The following is an 18,318-nucleotide window of genomic DNA, read 5'->3' as shown; positions in this document are numbered from 1 at the left end:
CTTTCTTGTAATTTTGCCCATACCAATATTTTTTATCTATATCAGATTTAGAAGATGTCGGTCGACTATGTTTGGTACCTCACTCATATTTTAACATTTTCTAAAAATGATCACATATTTCATATAAAGTGAGGGCAGTAACCGATATCGTCCAAAACTGGATCGTCGCAATATTTATATCATATTTATCAAGGTTCGATACGAAATGGAATATATTTGTCCATTCTTCGGAACATACTCCATAGAGGGTAAAGAATTTGAATATTTATAACAGAAGTCAATGTATATACATATATAAATAAACGAAAATTGGCTGAGGGTATAGATCTGTCGGCAAAACTTACTGATACTTTTAACTTGTTTTAAACAAAAACAGGCTTTAAGTCACCTTTATAATGATCACATTTTTTTTTTCATTTAATTTTTCTTACTGCTGTAGCTATATGAGATAATATGTTCACTTTCTCAAATGTAACATTAAATTATAATGTTGATTAATTTGTTTTAATTTTTATGAGTTTTACTTTTTTATTTATTAATAATTTTGCACTTGATCGAGGCTAATTGTTATAATTTGTGTGTTTTTTTTTTAAGTTTATTTTTTAGTTTTTATGTATTCCTAAATATATACATATTTTTTTTTTAATTTCTTACACAGTGATATTTGTTCAACCATAATGCAATAGCCCAATACCAAAAACAAAACAGCCACACACACACTTACAATGCAGATTGATTGGATAGTATTTGATATTTAAAAAAACATAATTATTATCTCCTTTTATATAATTGTTCACAGATATCAATTACTTACCGCGATACGTACAGCTATTTATGTTCGTACGTATGAAAACTGCCGTAACGTATATGACACCGTAACGTATACGAAACTTTTTCCAAAAACAAGAATTAATACAAATTCATTAATTGAAATTTAAAATTCATAATAATTCTTGTGTCGAAAGAAAATGTCTGTGTTTTCAAACTTATTTTAAATTCGAATAAAAATTAAAATAAATCAAGTAAGCAATGGCTATAGTCGTGCGAAGCCGAACATGTGATACCCTACAACACTAAAATGTGTTGGAAGCCCCCTATGTCCAAGTCTATTTTGGAAGATTTCGTTTTTAAAATTATGTTATAGAGCCCTGCCCATATGTTATCCTCGTTCCGTCGTGTTTTTAGGTATTCAAAACAATTTCCTAAGAAGGTTGTAGTCCATTTCACAGCTAAATTTAATCCAATGTTCATCCATAATGCTAGACTTCTTCCCTGTCCTTAACTATAACACCATGCAAAATTCCGTGACGATTGGTTTTCAATTGTGACCTGTAGAGCGACAGCAATATCAGGAAAATATTAATTTTTTTGGTCCATTTGAACCCCTAAATGTACATCTTCAAAAACAATAGGCTTTAATTCTGACCCTAATCCTACCCCCATGCAAAATTTCGTGAGAATCGGACGATAATTGCAACCTGTATATAACACCCTCTACACATAGTGTTGCGAGGTGCAGAAAATCTTTTGAAAATGTAATATTCAAAATTGTAAGTGAAATTGAAACAAATTGCATGCGACAAAAAAAGTGGACAAAAAATTTAAAAAAAAAAATAAAAAATATTCACTTTGAAATGATGTTAATTGTGAAAATCAGTCCATCCGTTCTTGACGGAATAACTAAGATCTATGTCATTTACATATATATTGTACCTATTTTGCGATATATCCCACATTTTGGCTATCAGCACTACTGTAATGGCCGAGATATTCACGGTTTAATGGAATTTTTCGTATTTTTCGACATAAAAGTTATGGTTTATTTTGCCCGCTTAATATTGTCCAATGACCATCCAAATTGGTAGGCTTCTTCCCAGCTATAAGCTCTAACTCCGTGCAAATTTTTCTGTTTTTGACCCATTAAATAATAAATAATAATCCATTAAATAATAAAAAATAATAAATAATAAACGCCTAAATATTTTGTGATAATCTCCTAAAAATAGGCATCTACTCCGACCCTAACCCCACCTCCATTTTCAAATTTCGTGAGGATCGAATCATAATTGCGACCTGTAGCGTGATTATAAATTAACATGGACGGATGGACATACATAATTAGATCGACTAAGCTCTGCGAGATATGCCTATGTCGAGGATTAATATTTCGAGGTGTTACATAATTTTTGGCCCAATCAAACTTATAATAACTCTAACATACAACGTTGTAAGGTAACCAGTAAGGAAAGCTCAAAAGTCGGGCGGGGCCGACTATATGATACCCTACACCACTATGCATATTTAGTAGAACTTTCGTAAAAAGGTTTATACATGGCATTTCAGAGCTCTATGAGATATTTGGTACAAAATCAAAATCTATCTAATTTTATCGTGCATTTTACGAACTATAGCTATCTATGAACCGGGTTTCTCCAAATTTTACGTATTAGCTTCTAGACTGGTGATTTGGGCTGATATTGACCATTTAGTGCATCCCGAAATCGGATGAAGATATATATGAGAGCTATATCCAAATCTGAACCGATTTCGATAAAATTTAAAACAGCTATTCCTGTGCTCCATCTAATACCTGGTGCCAAATATCACGGTTGTGAAGTGAATATTACGAATGTATGGGACTAAAACTCTAAATCGGATGAAACATATATATGGTTGCTATATCTATATCTGAACCGATTTTCACTAAATTTGATATACTTGCTTCTAGGCTGAATTTGGTCCGATGTACTAAAATTCAGTCCATTTGGACTTATATCGGCCATTTGGTGCACAATTAACCCGAAATCGGATGAAGATATATATGGGAGCTATATCCAAATCTGAACCGATTTCGATAAAATTACAAACAGCTATTTCTGGGCTGTATCTTATATCTGGTACCAAATATCATTCTTGTGGAGTGCATATTACGAATGTGAGAGGCTTAAACACCAAATCGGATGAAAGATATATATGGGAGCTATAGCTATATCTGAACCGATTTTCTCCAAATTTGATATACTTGATTCTAGGCCGAACTCGGTTGGGTGTGCCAAAATTCAGGTAATTTGGACTGATAGTGGACATTTGGTGCACATTTAACCCGAAATCGGATGAAGATATATATGGGAGCTATAGCTGTTTCTGAACCGATTTTCTCCAAATTTGTTGTGTTTGCTTTAAGGCTAATCTCAGCCACATGTGCCAAAATTCGGGCCATTTGGGCTGATATTGGCCATTTGGTGGTCAATTAACCCGAAATCGGATGAAGATATATATGGGAGCTATATCCAAATCTGAACCGATTTCGATAAAATTTAAAACAGCTATTTCTGTGCTCCATCTAATACCTGGTACCAAATATCACGGTTGTGGAGTGCATAGCAGGAATGTGAGGGACTTAAAGATCAAATCGGATGAAAGATATATATGGGAGCTATAGCTATATCTGAACCGATTTTCTCCAAATTTGATATACTTGCTTCTAGGCCGAACCCTTTTGGGTGTGCCAAAATTCAGGTAATTTGGACTGATAGTGGATATTTGGTGCACATTTAACCCGAAATCGGATGAAGATATATATGGGAGCTATATCTAAATTTGTTCCGATTCTCACCAATTTCAATAGGGTTCGTCCCTGGGCCAAACAAATATTGTTTGGAAAATTTCATCTCAATCGGATAATATATGCGACCTGCATTTTGTTCACAAGAATACATGGACAGACGGACGGACGGACGGACTGACATGCATAAATCGACTCAGAAAGTGATTCTATGAAGGTTCTCAAAAGTAACTATGGGTCTATCTCGTTTCCTTCTCCATGTTACAAACAAATGCACAAAGACATAATACCCTTACCACTATGTGGTGTAGGGTATAAAACCACACATTAAGTTTGAGTTTTTTTTTCGCATTTTTTTCATTCGACAAACATAAACAGGATTTTTGAAGAATATAAGAGTTTATGGTCAATTTTCAAAAAAAAAAAAAATCGAAATCTATAGCGTTTTGATAGTGAATAAGAAATTGCATAACTGTTGGAATTTCCATTGAAAATAAACTCGTTTGAATATTCAGTTTTTTAACACAACATTTATATAAAAATTCTAATTATTGTCCCACACATGATTTCGATCAAATAATAAAATATTTCATCCAAAAATTATTCTCTTCAAGTGGAAACTTCAAATTTTCTTATTGGAAATCAATAGCATATCAAAATTCACAATCAATCTGCATCAACACTCTTCCATTGTTACCCAAAGATAAATAAAACACTCCACACCGCAATGCAATAGCTCACCAATATTCTATAAACTATTTTTCACTAATCTTAATTTTTTTATACCATTTTAATTTGTTAAGTATTTAAGATTTATTTTTTTTATATTCGTTTGTTACATTCCCTTATTATTGATTTAAATAAAGTTTAAATTATTTATAATTGTTTTATTTAAAAAAATATATATGTTTCTTTTTTTGTTGTCAGCTACGCAATACCAAGGTAATTCAATTGTAGTATCATACACCTTATGATGGCCATATTATATATTTCATACACTTTTTGAATGATAAGGAACCCTTCCCTCAGAGAACTTCCAATAGAAGTTTAGCATTTTATAAATGTCAAATGACACCTACCGGCATTCGATATTTAAAACGCTTCGCCACTATATCCATATCGGATCGGATATAGTAAAAATTTTAATTGAGACTCACCATTGAAAAATATTTTAATACGTTTATAGGCTTCACCTGATTTAAGAGATTTTAAAGCAAATGTTTCTACATGATCTGTTCCATAGTCCACTACTATTTTTGCAAATTGTATACCCTATACCACATAGTGGTGTCCTTGTGCATTTGTTTTTAACATGGAAGCGAGATAGACCCATAGTTACTTTTGAGGATCTGCTTAGAATCACTTTCTGAGTCGATTTATGCATGTCAGTTTGTCTGTCCATGTACTTTTGTGAACAAAATTCAGGTAGCATTTATTATCCAATTGATATGAAATTTTCCACAAATCATTTTCGTGGCCTAAGGACGAACCCTATTGAAACTGGCGAGAATCGGTTCAAATTTAGATATAACTAACATACATATCTTCAACCGATTCCGGATCAATTGTGCACCAAATGACCAATATCAGTCCAAATCACCTGAATTTTAGTACATCGGACTTAATTCAGTCTTGAAGCAAGTACATCCCAATTACAGGTTGAGATAAATCAACTGATAAATCAACGCCATAATTTTTACAATTTTTTTTAATTTTATTGAATGAAAGCAAAAAATGTCGGAAATAGCATCAAATTTTAGATTAAGTTTAGATTTTTTCGAATTGGTCACCTCTGGCATGAATGTGACTGCCTGGGTTAAGTGGAGTAGGTACATGTTGGTAGGCTGCGGCTTAGCTCGCCGGATAGGGGAGTTCTTTATCCACTTGACAGCACACTTAAATTTGTGTACCTTTGATTAGTTCGTAACTGTCATCATAGTTTGTATTAAAAAAAAAGGAAAACAATAAAATGAATTTAAGAGGAAACGGATGTATACATATATCTGCCTTAGCCTTTCAATTTAAAATAAACACAAGGTAGAATTCCAGTTTGAATGAGGTTCTGATGTTACACCTCTTTGGCTTTGCCCACCCCTCATATACATTTTTCAGTATACCTTGGTGTTTCTGTCGCCAAAAATTCTGTAGAAACACCCCAAAAACGACTATCACTACCCTGATAAATTACTCAACCCATTTTAAATAAAAGTTTACATTTCCATTTTCTAATTATTTAATTTGTTCATATATTATTAATCTTTAGCAAATATGCTACACATTATTTATAATAATATTTTAATCATACTAATTTTACCTTAATTTATTTAATATTTAATTTATTTAATAATTTTAATATTTATAATTTTTTTTTTAATTTTATTATATAATATATATTATTTTTACATTCTTTTTTATATTATTTTTAATAATTAAAACTAGTTCTATTTTTTTTTTTTTTTTTTGATTTGTATAAATTTATGTATATAATTTCTTTCAGTTTTATATATTTTTTTACTAATTTTACTCATAAAAATTATTATTCTTAAAAAATTGTTTTGGCAAATTAATGAGTTTTTTTTAGGACATTATATGATTTATATTTATATTGATTTAAAATGAAAGTAAAATTTTGTGTCATGCTACATACTTTGTGAAGAAAACCTTTTATACAGGGATAGTTTTTATTGAAAATCTTAAGCGCCTAAAACTCCGCTTTAGATTTTCGACAATTTATTTTAAATAGTTTTACGAACAATTTTTCTTGTTTGTACAGTTATTTTTTTGAACACGTGAGGTGTGTCGAATTTGATTATATATATACATATCAATTTGAATACAAATATTAGTTTTTTTTGCATTTAATATATATATATCTTTTTATGCAGAATGATCTTTCATAATTTTATATTTTTTTGACTGTCGTACTCACTCGTATCAATTTTTTTTATCAAAAAAAAAATGTAGTCTTTCAATCTGGTTTTTGAGTTAGATAAGTGAAGCTTTCTCATTTATTGTGAATCCCGGGATAAAGTGGTTTCACCATCCACAGGTGAAGTTGGTTTGCAACATATATATATATATATATATATATATATATATATATATATATATATATATATATATATATATATATATATATATATATATATATATAATCCAACCTGAGGACTGCTTGTTCCCGAGTGTAAAATATTTTTAATAACAAAAATATTTTATTAACGTCCACGTCAGCTATGACTATTCTTGAATTGATTTTGATTAAAATCAGTAAATAATTTCACTGGTTCACCATTTATTTTACAGACTTTTTGTATTTATTTAACGGCTATTTTGTACTTCGTGGTGGTTTTTAGTATATCACCTTCACTCTGACAGTCTATGACTTTCTAAATCGTAACTTCAATGTCACTTTCAATGAAGGTCAGAATGCACATGGTGGAAATATAGTGATATACTGTCATTCGAATATCAACCATGGTGGATCTCGATATTTTTCATCCTTTGTTCTGGGTTTAATCTCCAGATGGCGCTAAATTACATCACTTGCAAGAATGTTTTCAGTAGTAAACACGTATATATTTGGTGTATACCAAAAATAGTATTCAAGTAGTTTACTACATTATAAATTGTATTCAGTATTATTTTTAAAATTTAATAAAAAAATCAAAACTTGATTCATTCGATAAATTGTACATATTTGGTTTGAGGATTGATCGTACAATTTATGATCAGGCACAGTTTGAAGGTCATTGTTTTTTTACACCGTGGTGTAACTACGCAACATGAAATTGAATCCCTTTACAACACTGGTAGACACGAACAGATGTTTTTATTATTTTGTTTTGCTTTTACCTTTTTACAACTTCTTGATGGAAACTATAAATTCAACCAAATAAAATAATATCGTAATTTGTTTGTGACCCAAAAATATATAATCGACTGTGCGATAATATTCAAATGTGGCCAATGCATAATTATGTGTGGGTATTCATACCCAGCCCAAAGGTGGCTGTCACATGAATTATGGCCATCAAACGGTCAATGAAATCGTCACACTCTGCTCTTCGGTATTTCAGCCCATTCCCGGCGAAGCGCTTACTTGAGGTGATCGACCCTTTGGTACTTTTTAGTGCCAACCTTGCTTTGCAAAATACTCCAGACACAATAGTCCAACGGATTGATATCCGTAGATTTTGGTGGCAATTGTGTCGTTTGAGGAATCTCAATTTGTAACCATTCTTGGGTGGCGCGTGTTGAGTGCGATGATGCTGAGTCCTGCTGGAATGTCCAAGGTCTGCGGCCAAAATGTTTGCGTGCCCAAGGCTTTAATTCTGATGACACGGTCAGTGGCATCAGCGCCATGGTGGTCAAACGCCATAATTTTCACATTTTTTAATTTTTTTTTTTTTTTTTTTTTTGAATGAAAGCAAAAAAATTCGGAAACACCACTAATTTTTTGAATAAGTTCAGATTTTTTCGAATTGGTCACCTCTGGCATGAATTATGGCCATCAAACGGTCAATGAAACCGTCACACGCTGTTCGAATGTTGCTCTGCGTTATTTTGGCCCATTCCCAGCGAAGCGCTTGCCTGAGGTGATCGACACTTTGGTATTTTTTACTGCCAACCTTGCTTTCCAAAATACTCCAGACACAATAGTCCAACGGATTGGTGTCCGGAGATTTTGGTGGTCATTGTGGGCTGCCATAACAGCCAATGGTCGCTCTCCGCTCGTATTAATCGACTGTGGAATCAGAATAAATACCGAATATAATCGCGAAAATATTCTGGAGGGTGTATTAAAGCCTTGGGCACGCAAACATTTTGGCCGCAGACATTGGACATTCCAACAGGACTCAGCACCATCGCACTCAGCACGCGCCACCCAAGAATGGTTTCAAAATGAGGTTCCTGGTCATTTTGAAACCATTCTTGGGTGGTGCGTGCTGAGTGCGATGGTGCTGAGTCCTGTTGGAATGTCCAAGTTCTGCGGCCAAAATGTTTGCGTGCCCAAGACTTTAATACACCCTCCAGAATATTGTCGCGATAATATTCGGCATTTATTCCGATTCCACAGTCGATTAATACGAGCGGAGTGCGACCATTGGCTGTTATGGCGGCCAACACCATCACTATGGCCGGCGCTTGAGTTCTGGTGGCCAACCGAAGATGCACATTTTAAGCTGACCTCTTTGGCAGGTAAACACGATCATTTCGTTTACAAACTACTGGACAATGAATGTTTTCTCATCGGAGAAAACTAAATTCACAACTTTCGTCCAAGCGAAGAAACTCTTCAGCTCTTTTGAGTCTATTATCTTTCTGTTGCGGTGTAAGTTCTTGCACTTTTTGGAATTGCAATGGCTTTACCCCGAGCTCATTTTTCAATATTTGCCGAATGGAATATAGTGATATGTTCGGCTTACGAGCCATTTTTCGGCCACTGCGATGCGGGTTTCGATCAAGTCCCTTCTTTACTTTTCAAACCATTTCTGCTGATGTTGCTGTTTTCTTCCGCCCACTTCCTTGATTTTGGGCTACGCCACCAGTATCATGGTAACAAGCGATGCTACGAGACACAAACGATTTATTCACATTTAAATGCTTTTCCAGCCAAATATAAAGAAATCACACTATCACGCTTGAATTCCATCACGAATAACTTTTTTTCTGGAAAATTCTCACCAAAATGCTTTTGTAGGCTTGTAAACAATATAATGAGCTGTCACTGGAATAATTTTAACAGCTATCGGACGAGTAGCTAAGAAATGACAGCAGTCTGAATTTGGTTGCATTTTTTTCATCTCACCCTTGATATGTAATATCAGCCCAAATTGGATAGATTTTTTCATATTTAACCGAAGTTTTCCATTTGGTGAAACTCGTTCCGGTATATCTACATCTCCAATAAATATTATTTAATATAATTTTTATCGAAGTCATATCATGCACTCTACAGCAATGTTATTTGCTATTAGAGGTACAAAAGCCTCCATCAAATTTGTTGAAAATCGATTCAGAGTTGGATAGAGTTCCGAAAATGTTAACAACTCTAAATACATGATACGCATTCAAATAAGATTCATAGTTTGTATGATCTACTTCACATAAATTCCCAACATAAACTTTTTTGTTATGGGAGCTCTACTAAATACGCATAGTGGTGTAGGGTGACCTTTTCTTACTGGGTCTCGATATCACAAAGGGGAACTCGGTTATCGTAGTAAATGTTTTTGCATCCTTGCAGTTCTGGAAGTTTTAAGTTAAGGCTATGAAATTGCTCTGCCCGCCCGAAATTGACGCCGTTTTTCACCTTTTATATTTACTGTGTTTTGTTTGTATTTAATTTATTTCCATGAGTAAACTGCAGGTCCTTGGAATACTGAAGTCATTGACATCATTGGTAAATAGGTATGTTCGAGCAATCCGCATAGGTTATTCCGACGATTTGATTCGGAATTTTAAACAGTGAACCTCAAATTTACTACAATAAAATATGTATTTATATAGGCTCTGTATTTTAAGGAAGCCAAGCATCCATGTTTAAAGGAACACGCCAACGTAATGCATGATCGTGTATTAAATATTCATATATATAACCATGTGTTATTGCTTGTATATAATGTAAAATAAAATATAATATTAAAAAAAATAATTTACCAAACTAGATTTTAAGTGCAATAAAACAAAAACCCTACAATATACAGGAAATTTATCACAGCCATACAAAAAGTCTAAAGGTTATTATTAATCTCATAGAAGTTTTCAATGCCCCTGGGGCATTCTGTTAATAAAATCTAAATACATTTATTTATTGTATATAGCAAAAAAAAACACACAAAAAATATACCATAGTACCTTTTAAATCCAAAATACAAAATGATACCACAGTACTCCCCTCCTCCACATATACCTTCATTGATCTATAATAGAATAAAATAATTATATTGCTGATAAATACAAAAAACCACAACAATTACAAAATAAAATTGTGTTCAAAATTATCTATGAAAAGAAAAATTAAGAGACAAAAGCAAGAAAAATAGTAAAATAGTTAAAACTCAAATAATCAATTAAATGAAATCCCTGTTGAATTTCATACATACATATATATGTATACAGACATGTGTTTCATGTATATTAATGCCACATAACAAAAATATACATTTGCCCATTATTTAATTGAAAATAAAGTCTATAGAAAGTTTTATCCACTCAATTAATTAACGTTCAATCCCACACACACACACACACGAATACACATTTCATCTTCCACTTGAGTATACAAAAATCTGCTAACAGCCTGTTTCTCTATGTTGATCGAATATAAAGGTAAAAAAGGTAAAAATCCATCCACCACCAGCATCCATCCACCTCCAGCATTTGGAACGAATTTGGAAATTATCAAAAAATATATAAAAAATATATATATAGCCGTTATATTAAGGTCTCTAAGGCGTGAACCTAAATAGGCTTGGTTTGTCGTAAGCCATTACCATATTCAAATTCGAAACTTGCAATAAACGGTGAATAATATAGCTAAAAGCATCTAAATACCGTATATAGGGAGGTACCGTTATATCGGAGCTATACGAAGACCTGGACCTGCATAGACAACTTTCTGTCACAGGCTGCAGCATCCATTACAAAGTTCTGTAAAATTCTGTAAATTTTGAAACATTCTGTAAATTTGAAAGTCCTGCAGACATAATATACATTTGAGTAAAATTTTATTAACCTACTTCATTTCGTTCGGAGTCTAGAGTGATTTCCAAAGATGGATAGACGAACGGACATCGCTAAATCGACATTAAATTTTATGCTGATCAAGAATATATGTACTTTGTGGAGTCTAAAATGTATATTTCGAGGTGTTACAAACGGAATGACAAACATAATATACCCTCAATACTATGGTGGAGTGTATAAAAATGTGTAGTTATTATTTCCTAGTTATACCCTCCACCTTGGAAAGTTTGTAACATCCCTAAATATTCGTCGTACACCCCATAAATTATATATATTCATAATCAGTATAAAATTCTAAGTCGATTTAACGTCCCTCTGCCTTTTTGATTGTCTGTTGAAATCACGATACAGCCCACATTATTTGACGTAGAGCATCAACATTTAGCAGAACAATTTGTATGTATCTAGGATGGTTGGTATTGAAAGTGAGATATATAGATCCACGTTTTGGTATAGCCCCAATATAACGGTACCTCTCGAAATTCGGTGTTATGATGATTTTTGCCACATATTTTATCGAATTTGTCACTAAACTGGTATTAGTAGTTCGTAATGGGTTGTAGCTCGTGTGACGAAATATTGTATGTATAGGTCAACGTTTTGGTACAGCAGTATAACGGTACCTGACAATATTCGACATTTTGATGACTTTTTTATCATTTCCCACGGATTTGTCTAAAAATTGGTATTTTCAGTTCATAATGGGTTCTAGCCCGGTGGTGGAACATTGAATAATTAGTTTCACGTTTTCCTATGCGCACATATAACGATACCTATCGATGGGTATCGTTATATGTGCTCATAGGAAAACGTGAAACGTGAAAACGTTCGGTATTTTGATAATCCTAATCACAATTGTTTCGAATTTGGTAATTTAGAAAATTTGATAGATAACAATCCTTGAAGTTTAAATTTGTCTATAGAGATTCCAGCTTTGGTATGGCCATATAACGGCATGACTCACTTTATGCTTTTTGATAAGTTTAACCGCATTATCCAAACGGTCTTAAGCTGAAAGTGAAACACGTTTGAATTCAGATGATTTTATATAAAAATGATTCCTTTATCCTAAGGTGGAGGGTATTAAAGTTCGGCCAGCCAAACTTAATGTTTATACCCTACAACCCTATGTGTTGAGGGTATTATAAGTTTGATAGGGTCAAAAATTATGTAACACCTCGAAATATTGGCTTCTCACATAGGAAAGTATATATGGATCTTCCTATCTCGCCGAGCTGAGTCGATCTAGCTATGTATGTCCGTCCGTCTGTCCATGTTAATTTGAAATCAAGCTACTGGTCACAGTTATGGTCCGATCCTCACGGTGGGGTTAGGGTCTGAATAGACCCATTTTGCTTTTGGAGATGATTGCACAATATTTATGGGTTGAAATGGACCAAAAACAGAAAAATGTCCTGATTTTTGCTTTGCTCTATAATCCACAATTATGAACCAATCAACGCGGAAATTTACATAGATTTAGAGTTTAGGACTGATCTGCCATAGGACAATATTTAGCGTGTAAAATAGACCATAACTATTACGTAAGGAAATAAAAGGTCACTTCTGACCGTTAAAGTGATGGTGATAGCCAAGAAATCGGATATATTGCAAAATAGGTACAATATACATGTAAAAGAATAGATCTTATTTATTCTGCTTATAAGTCAAGAAACACTGGGCCAATTTTCCAATCAATTCGGAATAAAATCTAAGAAAATCGCGGAAAAATATAGCAATAAAAAAGTGAATATCTTATGTTCCTTTTTTTAATTTGTGTCATATCTTCTATCGCATCCGATTTTTTCAATTTGATTTACAATTTTGAATTGTACATTTTTGAAATTTTTACACCCTGCAACACTACGTTACGTTTTCACCAAATTTAGCATGGGGGTAGGGTTAGGGTCAGAATTAAAACCTATTGTTCTTAAGATTTACATTTAGGGGTTAAAATGGACTAAAAAATTTGTTTTTTTCTAATTTTGTTGTCCCTCTATGACAACAATTGAAAACTAATCGACACGGAATTTTGCATCAGAAGAGAGTAAGGGACAGGGACATTATCTTTGACATTATTTCAAAAACGAAATCTTCCAAAATGGATTTGGACATAAGGTGATTACGAACAAATTGTAGTGTTGTAGGGTATCACATGGTCGGTCCCGCACGATTATAGCTTTTGATTATTTATTTTTTTACTTGTTTTATCATTCAAATAGTACGGAACCACAGCCAGTAATGACAAATGTCGCTAATTGAGAATCAGAATAAAATCTAAGTCGATTTAATAGCTAGATGAACACAAAATTTTGTATTGTATATGATAGGTAACTGACATTGAAAGTAAACTGCATTGGTCCATGTGTAGCTACAGCTACATAACGGCGCCTAATTGGCATTTAGAAGGTATCAGCAAGTTTATCAATATAACACCCACAGATGGATTCAATTGAATTTCCTACAAAATAAGCTTTAATTTGGCAATTTAGATTATCAAAGGATAAGAGTCCCACTGTAGAAACCCAATATTTGCAAACTATTTGCAAACCCCATATAAGATTTATATGTAGACTACATCACAGGGCATTATAAGTTTGTTTTGCTCAAAATCCATGTAACACCGGCAAGTAATTGTCCTTGGTATACCAATCTCCATATTGATGAAGTTATATGCGTCTGTCCGTTAGTAATTGTGCAATCAAACTCTAAGGCTCAATTATGAGCCGACCGTCACCAAATTTTGTATGAAGGTCTACGCCCAACCACAATAGACATCTATTGCAACACCTCGAAATATTGGTCATAATGTAGTAGAATGGTCTATATATCACGACGAGCTGCAGTTAGAGTTAGGAGCTAAAATGTATGAAAAATAGATTTTTGTCTGATTTTGTAATCGCTTTGCCGGTAACCAATTATGAACCGACCGTCACCAACTTTTGTATGGAGGTCTACGCCAAACCAGAATAGACACCTATTGTAACACCTCGAAATAATGGTCACAATGTAGTAGAATGGTCTATATATTACGGCGAGCTGCATTAAGAGTATGAACAATAGCCGCTTTGCGAGTCACCATTACAGATCGATCGACGAGTAATTTCACGAAAATTTGTTTTTATTTGGAAATGAACACATTAAAAACACTATATTTTTGATGTATTATAAGTTTCACGTTAATTATGCACCAAATAGCTAATATTAGCGCAAATGGACTGAATTTTGGTACATCCGACCGAATTCAGTCTAGAAGCAATTACATCGAATACGGAGAAAATCGGTTCAGATATAGCTATAGCTCCCATATATATGTTTCATCCGATTTGGTGTTTAAGTCCCTCACATGAAGTCAAAGGTTGATATATGGTATGATCTACTCCAAATAAATTCTTTCGTTACGGGAGCTCTACTGAATATGCATAGTGATGTAGGGTATCATATAGTCGTTCCCGCCCGACTTTTGACTTTTCCTTACTGGTTATGCAAGGAAATGCTCTGGAATAAATTTTTGAGACTATTTTAGCATATCTATTGCTTTTCCTAGCAGTTTTCCGCCAATTTGTTTTGCGATTGCTGAATAACTTATTTCTGTAATGTTGTAAAGAAAAACGACAATGTTGTGCCATAGGAGGTTAACCCCATTACAACCTCTTATGTGGCTACAATCATATCTACAGGAGCAACAAACAAATTTCAAACAACTCGGTGTCTAAAATCATAGAAATACCGAATGTCGGGAGGTGCCGTTAATGGGGTGTACGATCAATGAGAAACAGGCTAAACTCAATTACAATTAAATGAAATCTGAAAATAATGATGAGAAAACACAAAGAAATTTTAAGCTAGCATAAAAAGAAAAACACAATTTAAACAATTTTGGATGTAGACGACAAGAATCACAACAAAAAATATAACGACAATGATCATTAAAATTGTGACTACGTTCTGAGATAAACGTTATGTAAGTGGATGTGATAAATGTTGAAAATAAGGCATAAAATGTAACAAAAATATCTATCACGGATAAAGACTCAAAAAAAAAAAAAAATATTACCAAAAACAAAAACACGAACAAAAACATTTTATTTCTAGGAATGTTCTCTAAGACAAAAAAATTATAAAAAAACAAATCTTTGAAAAAACGAAAGACATTGAAATTTAACGCATCAATTTTAAGCTCTCGTTTCGATTGATTAATTTAAAAGGATTATAAACAAAATGCAATAATATTTTTTATAATTATTTTCATCATTATATCAATCATTGGAATATGTATTGTCATAATTTATTTAGTGGTAAGCTTTGTGTTAAATTGTCATTGTAGATGAGGTGTGAGGTTGGAAGTTACAAAATAAAATCCAGAAAATACAAAAGAAAAAGGTTTGAAATTATTGTGAGAAGAAAATCAATTGATAAATTTAAGGTAAGTGGTTTTTATGGAACGAAAACGGTTGATGGATATAAGTTCAGTTGCATTAAATCACTAAACAGCAATCCCATGAAAAAAATGGGCTAGTACCCTAATAATTTGTAAAATATTAATGAGTAAAAAAGCAGCTAAGTTCGGTCGAGCCTAACTTTTAATACCCTCTCCCATTTGGAAGTAACTTGAAAAATTCCAAAACTACCACTTAAATGAAAACCGTCACATGGGGACTACACGAAGACGTGGACCTGCTTACGATATTTGTTGTCATAGGCTGTAGTACCTATTACGAACTTCAAATACGAAATTTAACACAGTTCCAGTGAATAAAGTCGCTAAAATCATTAAAATATCGAATATCCTGAACCTGCACAGACAATTTTCTTCACAGGCTGTAGTATCCATGACGAACCTCAAATAACAAATTTGAAATAATTCCGGTGAATAATGTCGCTAAAATCATCAAAGTACCGTTGTATGGGGGCTAACACAATTTTTTAATACAAATGTTATGGTCTATTATCCGATCTAAATATTATCCGTTGATCATCAAAATTGGAAAACTTCTGCCTAGCCCTAAGCTCTAGCCCCATGGTAACTTCCGCTTCGATTGGTCTATGATTACAACCTTTAGAGTTACTGCAAAATCAGGCAATTTTTAAGTTTTTGGTCCATTTCAACCCCTTAGTATTAAGCAATCATCTCCAAAAGCAATAGGCTTCTATTTTGGCCCTATACATATACATTCTGAATTTCGTGAAGATCGAGCCATAATTGCAACCTGTAGGGTCTATTGCCGTTATATTAGGGTCTATACGACGATGTGGACCTGCACAAGCCATTACAATATTCAAATGCGAAACTTATAGAAACACCGGTGAATAATGTCGTAAAATTCATCGAAATACCTAATACAGGGAGGTACCGTTATATGGGGGCTATACGAAGACATGGACCTACACAGACAATTTTCTGTCTAAGGCTGTAGTATCCATTACGAACTTTAAATACCAAATTTGAAACAATAATGCTAAATGAATAATGCTGCTAAAATCATTCAAATACCGAAATTTGGGAGGTATCGTTATATGCGGGACATACAAAGACGTAGACCTGTACACACAATTTTCTGTCATCGGCTGTAGTGTCCATTACGAAATTGAAATGTCAAATTTGAAACATTTCCGGTGAATAATGTAGCTATACCGGGAGGTACAGTTATATGGGGGCAATACCAAAACGTGGACTTACATGACCCGATTTCAATTCCAAATGTCCTGCAGACATAATATAAATTTGAGTGAAATTTTATCAACCTTCTTCATTTCGTTCCGATGCTAAAGGGATTTCCACAGATGGACGGGCGCTAAATCGACATAGAACTTTATGCTCATCAAGAATATATATACTTTGTAGGGTCTAAAATGTATATTTCGAGGTGTTACAAATGGAATGACACATTTAATATACCCTCTATACTGTGATGGAGGGTACAAAAATATCGCCTCGTGGAAAATTGCAACGTCCTGCACTGTAACAAACTTGTACCTTTTAGTGTTTTTTATACACTCCACCATAATATCAGAATCATCAATTCGCAAATCTCCTCCAAACAATTTCAGATCTAATGCAAGGAACCCTCGTTAAACGATCGAAATGGGCCAACTAATGGACTGGGCGCAAAACCATCCAAAAACAGGTTAGCAAAGGTTAAAGTCATGCGGGGCCGACCATGTGATACCCTACAACACTACAATATGTTAGAATCCCCTTATGTCCAAATCCGTTATGAAAAATTTCGTTCTTGAAATTATGTCATAGAGCATTGCCCAGATATTACTTTTAGCTTTTTGAACTCCCTCGTATTGTTAGTTAGTTACAGCCAATTGTATTCCAAAAGTCATTCAAAATACTAAACTTCTTCCCAGTTCTTAACTCCTTCTCAGGCAAAATTCCATGTCGATTGGGTTCAATTATGTGATCAGTAAAATTTTTCGGTTTTTGCTTCATTTGAACACCTTAATATTTTGCAATCATCTCTAAATGCAAGAGGTCTCTCTGTATCTCCAAATTTAGACTCATCTATATGATTTGCTTGTCTACGATATTTGGCTATATGGGTAAACGAAATCAGTATAAAAAGCCTAAAGTTCGCCTTTTGTATATTTTGGATTTCGCCTGCAAGTTATTTTTAGTGTTTCGGTAGAATGGATATGTTTGTTGTTTTTCACATAAAAATAGTAGTGGTCCATTCAAAGCGTTGTCCTAAACTCTGACTTCATGCCAGATTTCGTGTCCTTTGGTTTCTATTTGTGACCTTTATAACGTCTGCAAAATCAGGAACACTTTTAGTTGTTGGTCCATTTTAACCCCTTAATATATTGCGGACATATTTAAAAACAATAGGTCTAGCCCTTCTGAGCCTAACCCTACCCTTAGAAAATTTTCGCGAGGATCGGACGATAATTATGCGGAGGCCTCTTACATTTGGAGATGATCGCAAAATATTTATGGATTCAAATGAACCAAAAAGAGTAAAAATTTTCCTGACCACACAATTGAAAGCAATCGACAC

The sequence above is a fragment of the Musca domestica genome, unplaced genomic scaffold (genome assembly GCF_030504385.1).
Source record: "Musca domestica strain aabys unplaced genomic scaffold, Musca_domestica.polishedcontigs.V.1.1 4, whole genome shotgun sequence".
Lineage (NCBI taxonomy): Eukaryota > Metazoa > Arthropoda > Insecta > Diptera > Muscidae > Musca > Musca domestica.
The sequence above is the reverse complement of the archived record's forward strand: the minus strand, read 5'-3'. Positions refer to the sequence as shown.